Here is a 7,750-nt window from a genome sequence, read left to right on the forward strand (position 1 = left end):
GTAGACAAAACAGACTAATGGATGATGGCAGGAGAGCTGACTTCCACTCTCCATGGGCAGCTGTAATATACCTTAGACCCTCAGCTGGGCACCTTTTTCCTGTGATCAATGCTTTGCTCTAGTTTGCCTGGAACTGAGGGATTTCTGAGGGATGTGTGTCTTCCGGTGTTAAAACCGGGACAGTTCCAGGCGAACTGGGACAGTTAGTCACCCTAGGAAACATTTATATCCTACCACTCATGGGTAAACTGAGTAAGTGCCCTTTAAACTCCGCGTGCAAACAGCTACGGGCACAAAGAGCTATTATTTTGATTTTCAGTATGTATTTTGACAACCACCGAGGAGTGACTTGTCTTCGCAGGACAACAGTAACCCAATGACAGAGACTTACCCGTGTGCACCCCACCACCTGGTGCCACCAGAAAACACTACTTAAACTCTCACCTGCAATATTTTCCAAAACTGATCTAGGGTAGTATTTGGTAGCCTCGAAATTCTTCTGGCTGCTTATGAGTATCTGACAGGTTGTTCTGATGCAACAATTATGTCTGGGAGAAAAGCATTGGAGGTAAGAAATACTAAGAAATACCAACTATAAGGATAATAACAAAGATACTTAATCTGGAATTAGGATTTTACCTTTCTTGTGCGTTTTCCACTTCCTGTTTTTCCCCCTTGGTTGTGTTGGTTCAGCCATTGTATGGGATGAGGAAGTGTCGAGGGTCACCTAGCTGAAAGATCACTTTCTCGTCCCTGAGGCTGAGTTGGCACATTGGCTTCTAGATCTCGTACTTTTTTCTGAGACCCTCGGGGATCTGAGGAGACTCACTTGACTGCTAGGGAGACTTAACAAAATTGAGGATTACTGGTATATTTTCATTATTGGGTATTTAAAGATTTATCATGTTAGTTGTAGAATGCTATGAAAAAAAGGTCTCGATGTTGTATTTTGTAGGTGTTTTTTGAGACTATACACATCATGGGTCTGTACTCAGACTTGGGATGGGGCAGTGGTGAAGGGCACAGATGGGTCTGTTATGCTGAAACACCTTGTAAATGACAATCCTGACACCCAAGTGTTCAGTAGAATGATGCTGGCGACGTGTTCTCCTTGGAGATCCTGTCCCCTGTCTAGGAGTGAGTAGATCTACCACAGCAACCCTTGGAAACAGCTTCTGGAACTCAGCTTCAGATTTGCATTTTAGGGCTAGTGTAGCCGCTATGTGAGAAAATTAATTGGGATTACATCACAGTCCCATTCCCCCTTGGGTTCATAATGTGGAGCTCTCACTCGCCCATCTGTTCCTGATGCCCATTGTCGAAAAGAATCAAATGTACCCTCCAAACATGAAGATTTGCTGTGATAACAGATTTCAAAAAGGAGAGGCCTCAGGCTCTGTATAAAATTTCTAAAGAGGAATTTTCCAATGCTTTGAGGAGTGCCGTTGTTGGTAGAACGAGAGGGAGAGCCTCAAGTGTGCACTCAGGGGCATGTGTATGTTTCATGTGTTTGTTTAAAAATCTGTCACATTACTTTAGACTTTCTCTCTTTCTCTCTAGGCTCAGTACAAATACTCTGAACCATTTCTCAGTTCGCTGTCGTTTGCATGCTGACTTTAGCTTGAGGGAAGAGCTGTGTGGCTTTCTCAGTTGTTCTCCATGGAGTGTGAACATTTCTTGCAAATCAAAATAACTACGTCATGTAATTTTATGTGACTTTTCATCTCTTGGTGATTTGAAATCATTATGCTCACCTAGTTCCTGGAGCCTGTTTCACGGACATTAGGACAGATTTGAGCAAACAAAGTAATTTATTGGGCTGCGGACTCAGTGTGTGGCTATGCGGAAGGAATATTTTGGATGTCCTATCTGTGGTTCTAAAAGTTGTATTTCCCTTTGTGTTTGAGGACTTTCTCTAATCTCAGACTTGATGTAAAGTTCAAGGATTCCAAGCACAATTGAAATGAGAACAAAAAGTCCCCATTAAGTCTTCTGAAAAGTGAAACCTTGCTTCTCCTGGCAGGCAGGCTAATTCTCAGATGACACGGGGTGTATTTTTCTTCCTTGGACTCCACTAATCAAAGTGTTAGCTTGTCTTGGACAAGCTTTGCCCAGCTCTGATGCCTTTCATCTTAGATCCTGAGGTTCTCTATAAACAGCAATTATGTTTCATAACACCCTCGTTGGTCCCATTTGATGGAGAGGTAAAGTGAGATGGGGCAATATCCCCTTGCTGATGGAGGAGCCATCAGTGCGTCTGGCTCTGAGGATAACCTGGAAGCACCAGGTAGCTCATGCTACCCCAGCGTAACAGCTCAGGAAATCCAGTCCTCTGGCTTCTTGCTTGGATTTTATGACCAGCTGGATTCACAGAATGGTCTCTTTGACATCCATCCTAGGGAGTAGTGGGGGATTGTGATGAGGTTCTGGAAATCTGTCCCTAAACATTCCCCTTTTCTTTGTATGCAGGGTGTGGGAAACTTGCTGTGGCCTCTTTTAGAATAGGAATAGAAACATAGACCATCTTTTCAGGACACAAAAATTGCAGCACGGTGTGAAAATATGAGTGAGTTTATGGGAATGGTGGAAGAAAAGATTCAGCATTCGGGTTGTACCGGAAAATCCTCAGCATTTGGCAACTCGAGGCATGGGGAGAGAGAATGTCTAAAGCGAGTTATAAATATAGATAAGATTTTGGATATCCTAAGGTGAATAGTATTGGATCCCATCAAAAGTTGGTGGTGAGGTGGGGTGGGGAATAGAAATGTGGTGGCCTTCAAAGTTCGGGCAAAAGAGAAAGAGTCTGATTACAAATTCATGATCCTCAGTAACTCAAGAGGGGCAGAGGTATGGACATCTAGGTTATATATGCAAGGATTTATTTAAGCAAATATGTATGTTAAGCTCAATTTAGCTGTGGAAGATCAAACATTTTCCGGGTTTCAGCTACCATCAGTGCTCAAAAGTAACTTAATCATCATTTTTTTCTTCACACACACACACACACACACACACACACACACACACACACTTTTAAAAAGACCACCACCATCTAGCTTCCCTTTCTTGGGGCCTCTGGTTTCTTTCTTTAACTGAAGGAAGCATCTAGCTATAGAATACCCTGTTTCCCGGAAGAAAGTGGCCAAGTTGCTGTGGGCTGAGGAGTGAGACAGGTGGGGTGAAGGAAGGCAGAGGAAGAAGGGTAATGGGGTAGGTGGGGTCTAGGGGAGATTGTATGGGGGGAGGTTGTACAGTTAACAGAACCGTGGTTAATTTCTCCTCGATGGGCAGCAAGCACAGACTCTCAAGAAGTATGCGGGGAGGTGCTTTTCTAAAATGCCCAAGAAAATAGAACTGCTTTGGGTTATGTGAGTTTTTGTGGTAGTAACAGTGATAAAGATGGTAAAATAATGATACTAGCGGTAATATCTATTTTTTATTGAGTACCTATGTGCCAGGTGTTGTCAATACTTTAATTCCTGACATCATTTATATCAGGCTTGCAAATCCAATCACACTTACACACTTGTATACGTAAGAAAATGTAGTATCTTTACTTCATTAGAGCTGACCTGGTCTTTATCCCCACTCTGCCAAGTATACAAGAACTTTGATATTTAAGTCAACCTTAGTCCAGTTCAAAAGGTGAAACAATCTTTTTTTGATAAATCTCAGTCCCTGTGGGAGAAAATGATCAGACTTGCCAAACTGCACTTTGCCTCAATTCCTAGATACTAGCTCAATGGGGGATATGTGGCTTATGAAACCTCATGGCACAGGACCGGGAGAGGGGCCCTGGTCTGGCATTGACCCTTGGGTGTATACTGATTGATATCTAGTGAGGTTCAGTTGGCCCAGTCCCATTTCCCATCCCGCTTTTACCCACTGCCTAGATCTCACCTCATTTAGGACATGGTGGTTCTCTTTGCTAAGCAGACTTTGCCTCTCTTTGAGAGCATTATGGATCCCCCCAAAGTCTGGCTCGGATTTCCATTTAGGACAGCCTCAGGTCTACCCTCTGCCTCTTACCTACAGAGCCTCCTCACCCCTACCATGGTGGCCACCTATGCCAAGCTCCTTAGCCAGACTCACAGCTCCATCTTGCAGTCCTCCCCTGGGGACATCTGAGAGCTTCTGGATACTGTGGTAAGCTTCAGGGTAACAGGGGAAGCAAGTGTCAGGCTAGCCATGCTGCACCAGAACATTGTTCTGATGTGTACACATGCACTGGGATGGCAATCTGAGTAGATTTTCCATCTGTAGGGAGACAGGAAGATACCATGTCACCCTGGCCTTCTCTTCAACTCACCTCTCACCGAGTTCCCTCTCCTCTTTGCAAGTGGAGCCCAGAGATGGGGGAGGTCGGGACAGAACTGACTGCCTGTCTTCCTTCCTTTCCTCCCTTTAATCCTCCTTGATATATTGGTGGGGATATATTAAATGGGAGCTAATGGAGTTTAGAAATCAACTGAATCTCAACCATATCTGGCTTTCATGAACACCATCTTATTTCATAAACATAAAAATAAGAGATTTTAAATTCAAAGTTCCTTATTGGCCTCTGTGTTGTAGGTCATTCCTGCCAGGTTTTCTGCAGTATAAATCCATGGTGAAACGCCCAGAAAAGGCAACTCTATAGATACAGAGGCAGACTGTGGTTGCTGACGTCTGGAGGACAAGTGCCTGGGCAGATACTGCTTAGAGGGAACAGCTTTCTTTTTGGGGTGATAAAACATTCTAAAGTTGGGGTGATTGTTGCACAACTCTGTGGATATGCTTAGAGTCACTGAATCACACACTTTAAATGGATGAATTTAAGGTATGTGAATTATATCTTCATAAAGCTGTTATCTAAACACACACACACACACACACACACACACACACACACACACGACACACCTTGTGGCTTGGTCCTGGAGGAAGCAGTTATAGTTAAAAACTATAATATAATGCAATTTCTGGGTCATAGGGTCGCTCTATTCTTAAGTTTTTGAGGAACCTCCACACTGTTTCCCATAGGGGCTGTACCAAATTGCCTTCTGACCAAGAGTGTAAGAGGGTTCTACTTTCTCCACATCCTCTCCAGCATTTGTTGTTTCTTGACTTGTCAATTTTGGCCATTCTAACTGGTGTAAGGGGGTATCTCAATGTGGTTTTGATTTGAATTTCCCTGATGGCTAAAGATGATGAACATTTTTTTCATGTGTCTGTTAGCCATTTGTATGTCTGGGCATTTGTCCCAAAGATACAGATGTAGTGAAAAGAAGGGCCACATGCACCCCAGTGTTCATAGCAGCAATGTCCACAATAGCCAAACTGTGGAAGGAACTGAGATGCCCTTCAGCACATGAGTGGATAAAGAAGATGTGGTCTGTATATACAATGGAATATTACTCAGCCATCAGAAAGGATCCAACTTTTGCATCAACATAAAGAATAGCATGGAGGACATTAGGAGAAAGAAGGGAAAAGTGAAAAAAGGGGAAATCAGAGGAGGAGACGAACCATGAGAGACTATGAACTCTGGGAAACAAACAGGGTTTTAGAGGGGAGAAATGTGGGGGGATGGGTTAGTCCCATGATGGGTATTAAGGAGGGCATGATTGGATGGAGCACTGGGTGTTATATTTAAACAATGAACCATGGACCATGACATCAAAAACTAATGATGTGCTGTATGGTGAGTAACATAACATAATAAAAAAAACAACTATGATATATTCATACAGCAGGACATTACACAACAGTGAGGAAGAACAATATCCTGCCTGTCACGACAACATGGGTATTTCTCAGAGAAATTTCATGCTGAACGAAAAATGCCAGACCTAAGGAGTATATCCTGTGTGATCCCATTCATTTAAAGTTCAAAATCAGTCAAAGCTCATCTATGGTGGGGCATCTGGGTGGTTCAGTCGGTTAAGCATCTGCCATTGACTCAGGTCGTGATCCCAGGGTCCTGAGATCAAGCCCCGAGTTGGGCTCACTGCTCGCTGGGGAACCTGCTTTCTCCCTCTCTCTGCTGCTCCCCCTGCTTGGACACTCTCTCTCTCAAATACATAAATAAAATCTTACCAAAAAAACAACAAGCTAATCTGTGGTGTTAGATGTCAAGGTAGTGGCTGTTTTGGGAAGGGAGTGAGGTGCTGATTATGTTGTTGTTGTTGTTGTTTTTCTCATTCTTTTCCTTTATTGAGGTGAAATTCACATAACATAAAGTTAGCCATTTAAAAATGTGCAATTCAGTGGCATTTAGTAGACTTACAGTATTGTGCAACTAGCACCTCCATCAAGTTCCAAAACATATTCTCCATCCCAAAGGAGACTCCGTACCTCTGGGGCATTCAGTCCTCCTTCTTCCCTGCCCCAGCCCCTGATGACCATCAGTGTGTGCTTTCTGTCTCTATAGACTTCTCTAGCCTGAATACTTGAAATAAAATGAACCATATGATATGCAACGTTTTGTGTCTTTTTTTCTTTTTCCACTTAACAAAATGTTTTCTAGGTTCATCCTCATTTTAGCATGTATTGGTTCTTCATCCTTGTTATGGCTGAATAATTCTCCATTACGCATGTACGTCCTGTTTTGTTCACCTGTTCAACTACCGATGGGCTTTTGGGTTGTTCCTGCCTTTTGGCTGTTGTCTCTTGACCTGGGTGTGTTTGCTTTGTGAAAATTCACTGAGTTTATAGTTTGTGCAACTTTTCTATCAATACATTTCATCAAAATGTTTGCTAAGATAGTGTCTGTTTACTATGTACAGAAAAGTATCCCCATTATACCTGTAAGATGGATTTTGCAATTCACATTGGATGAAAGAAGAAACTGTGGTCTGAGGGCTTCCGTGACTTGTGCAAGGCCACCCGGCTACAGGTGACACAAGCGGGCTCTAAGCAGGCCTGTCTGGACATGACCTCACAGCCTTCCCCTGGGCTCCTCCCTGCCAGGCCTCGGGTCCTTTTCCCTTGGGTCATGAGGGAATTTTCTTTGGAGAAACTTGTTCCTTTTATACAACAGCTACAGAACTAGAAGGCCTTCCATTTCCCACCTCCTCCCCCAAGAGTATAGACTCAGAGGGCCTACAGTAACCACTCCTTTTTAGGCCTGTCCTAACATTGTGACCACCTCTACCATGTGACCAAGAGTCCCCTCTATCGCTAGCACCTTTTTCCAGCTTTAAATTTCCCTGAAGTCTTCAATAAGGGGAGCAGCATTCGAAATAGACAGATCGTATTCACCTGTCACTTAAGAGCTAAAAATAGAAAAGGGTAAGTGACAGTGATTTGCCATTGGTGGGATAATCACAGCTGATTGACACATCCTCATTGTGATTTCCAGCACAAAGAAATATCTAAAGCACAGCTGTCCTTGTCTTCCAACATGGCAGTAAATTCTCGTCACGCATTAGTACAGTCTGAAGCAGAACAGGGGTATGCGGCATCTCTCTTGAATACATAAGACAGTGATACACAATGAAAAAGTGAAATCTAGACATGCTTAGCATAGACTCCTTGGATCAATGCCATGTCCAAGGATGACGTTCTCTTCCACTCACAGGACAGGTAAGTAATGAAAGTCTCAGGCCAAGATTCTGCTGGAAAAACATAGGCCTTTCATTTTAAAACGTGTTTTTCAGTATAAGCTGACTTGTTTAATTGAATTCGAATTTTATGTGGAACTTTGAAATCTTTTGCATAGTTATTGGACCTTCTTGAGGCCTTACTTCCGTTAAGGTCAAGTCTATTC

This window comes from Lontra canadensis, unplaced genomic scaffold (genome assembly GCF_010015895.1).
Source record: "Lontra canadensis isolate GAN:19392208 unplaced genomic scaffold, GSC_riverotter_1.0 scaffold2, whole genome shotgun sequence".
Classification (NCBI taxonomy): Eukaryota; Metazoa; Chordata; class Mammalia; order Carnivora; family Mustelidae; genus Lontra; species Lontra canadensis.